Here is a 3,521-nt window from a genome sequence, read left to right as displayed (position 1 = left end):
CCCTCACCACTTAACCCACGAAAAAATAATGCCGGATTCCATGTGGCGGGTGTTACATCATGCTACGCCTTCGTGGATGGGTCCCAATCAAAACTGGGACCTCAGGTGAGGTATTAATTTCCCTCTGGTCCCCTTCTTTCTACTTTATTGTGGTCCTAATTAAGTTAAATGGGCTTGGGCTTGGGCTTGAACTTGGACTTGGGTTTTGGCTTGGTTTTAGGCCTTGGATTGGGCTCAAATCAACTTATCAACCCTGGTGTGCGGGTGTCTATAAAGTAACTTGAAGAGCCATAGGTAAAGGGTACTTAGTGATAATGAGTGCATTTGGTTTGAAAATGCCTATAGCTTGATGTTTCTATTACCAAGAACTTTAAGAGTCTTTGCAAGAGCACAAAACCTAAGAAAGAAAAAAAATCCACACATCCTTTATCCATAGGTGTGGATGCCGGATTGTGGGCAGATCACACTCACGTGTGTCTTTTTAGTGGCGCGTGTGCTCTTGTTGAAGTATGGAGTAATATATTTAACTGGGGCCACCACTAACTAGTTACTTCGCTTCCACAGTCAACTAGACCCTGTAAAAACATTAGGAGAGAGAATCCAAGTTTCTCTACCCTAGCATATGTACATGAATAGGTTTTTAGAAAAAAAATTCAAAAATCTGCATATTAAATCTTGAAAGAAGATTAAAAATGCATTACTATAAATTGATATATGCAAGTGAATAGCTACGGCATAATGCAGTTATAAAAAAGGGTTGATTGGATAAACATAGATATTTAAATTTTGAATTGCTGCAACTATCCATTCAAAAATAGCTGTGGTGGTACGTTAACAGATATTACACCGTCATCAGCAGAGGTAACTGCAGTCAGTGAAAGAAGGTCGGTAGTGAACATTATGCAAAGGGATGGGAATGAGTGGGCTTGGTTAAGGGATGAGATAGCCACTTGGATGTAGAAAGAATCACGACATTGTCCTCACAACTGAAGATTTTTTGAGGAGATGTAACAAACTTAAATAATTTGTTACCAAGCGTGACTTTTCTTTTCTTTTTCCCTATGATATATTTCACTTTTAGCTACTAGATGGATTTCATGTTCCTTTATTTTGTTATTTTAGATACTAAGTCTCATGGTACATAGCCATTACGTTGGTTTGTTTTACATTGTTGAAGGAGGATTATGTGTTATTTGTCACGCCCCAAACTCAGAAACCGAGCTCATAAAATTTTCGATCACTAAATCCGGCGCAGACAGCCTCCGTAGAACCCCATTCTCGACTCCCAACACCTATTTACCAGGTTCCGATCCTGGGATCCTACAAGTAGGATTTCTAATATTAATTTGATTCATAATGAGCATAACCATAGGCATAACCCACGAACAATAACCACAAGAACACCATTACAAAATCCACCATAATCAAAAACTTTGAATACAGTGCGTATGAAAGGAAATACAAGATAATGATAATAACAGAAACTCCAAAAGCTCGACTGCATATTCCAACTCTGACGAGGCTACGGCTGCGTCCTGGCGTCACCTCACGCATTAATCGTGCATAAGCTTATAGAAAGCTTAGAGGGTGGTGTAAGTGTGTGCGCAATATAAGCGTGCTCATAATGCAAGGTCAGAGTAATGTGGAATCATGGTGATAAGTACATGAATGCAATCAGCCGTACTAAGGCAATGCGGTGCAAGATATGAATGCTATAGGCCATAGCACGGCCATGCGATGCGAGATGCAACTCAAGCATGCCAATTGATGAGGGTCGAATATTATATATCAGACCTCAATTATTACCTGATTTTACGTACATGATAATGTTTAACAGAATATTTTAATTATATTTTTGTTACAGGATAAAATCAGGAGCGTTGATGGAAAAAGAGTACTACAAGCATGGATTTGACACTCCGAAGTCACCAGAGCAAGGGACGCACTCCAGAGAACTAAGACTGAAGAATTTACATGCCAAGGATTCTAGAAAATCAAGCCATTCACATTAAAGAGGCCCGAAATTGGTGCAGAATGTAAGATCACATGGTTCCCGCCATCCAATTGGCTCGAAACTCCATACATGGCCTGGAGGCCATAAATAAACTGTACATATTAAATTTCAACCATTGGATATCTCAATAAGTGGGCCAACGGACAGATCAGCCCATTAATCTCCAATTTTAGGCCCACCTACAATCTGGATATACTTCAAAATTGACCCAGACGGTTTAAATAAGATGAGAAACATGATGGATGGATTGGATTTCTCTAAAAAAATCACAGTGGACCCCATATGTATAACGTGTGTACATAGTGCACATTTGCACTGCCCGTGCACCAAACGAACCTAAGTCGGTCAGCGCTGTTGACCCGACTTCCTTCTTTTCAAAAATTGCAGTTGCCGTTTCTAGCGCCGTGTAACGGACGGAAAGTCTGTTTTTACGGACCGCTGTGGGCCCCACCGATAACACTTATGTCTAATCCAAACCATTCATCGTGTAAAAGGGTTCAAGAGCTACAAAACCATGTTTACAGTTTGTGCCCATACGTGCACACGTGTGAGATACAGAGGCCACAAGTGGACTGTCCGGTGACGTTCAAAATTGATTATATTGTAATTCCTTCAATGGGTCGCGTCAATGGATGTTTAAAACCATCCATATCTGACCGAAAATTCATCGTGCATCCAGTGGACGGCTTGGATTTCCCCGAAAATGCTTATGTGGGGCCCACCGAGCATCACAGTGCCGGACGTGCGAAGGCTTACCCACGTCCGCGAAAAGCGGACTTCCGGGCGGTTGTGGCCCACCATCTTCGATCAGATGGAAGATCTGATCCGTCCATCATATAGACCAGCCAAAAACGTCCCAGGAGACGTTGATTTTACAGATAAAGTGCAAAGAATGAGGGACTTATGCAGGTACAGAAGTTTGCTGCGAAAAGGGCTTTCGCTGCGCATACGAAAGCTTTCCAAACCTGATTTTCTCCATTCCAGCCACTCCAGCAGCTATAAGAAAGGATGCAAAACGTAGACAATGGGAGAGGAGAGTCAGGGAACAGATCCAAAGAAGAGAAAGAGAAGAAAAGACAAGAAAAGAGAAGAATAGAGAGAGGGATGTTTTCCTTATATCAATTTTATTTTTCTTTCTTTTTATTTGAATTCATGGATTGCTAATCTTCTAGCTAGGGCTGAGATGAAGCCCCTAATTTGAATAACCCTTGTTATGTGTTGATTTCATGTTGATTTAATTGATTTGTTTTTTTCTCTGGTGTACTTGACTGGAATTTTCGTACTTCTCCATACTATGAGTTTAACCAAAATCTAGTTATGGATATTGTTTGGAATATTATTCTAGGCGCTTGTGTCTGACCATGAATAGGTTCCTATAGACGAAGAAACAAGAATCTACATCTCTCCATGCCTGACCATGGATGGAAAGATGTTATCCATATGCTTTAAGGAATTATACATTCTGTGTGCCCGACCAAGGACATAGTGTGCGCTCTAATTATTTTGA

Source organism: Magnolia sinica, chromosome 18, assembly GCF_029962835.1.
Source record: "Magnolia sinica isolate HGM2019 chromosome 18, MsV1, whole genome shotgun sequence".
Classification (NCBI taxonomy): Eukaryota; Viridiplantae; Streptophyta; class Magnoliopsida; order Magnoliales; family Magnoliaceae; genus Magnolia; species Magnolia sinica.
The sequence above is the reverse complement of the archived record's forward strand: the minus strand, read 5'-3'. Positions refer to the sequence as shown.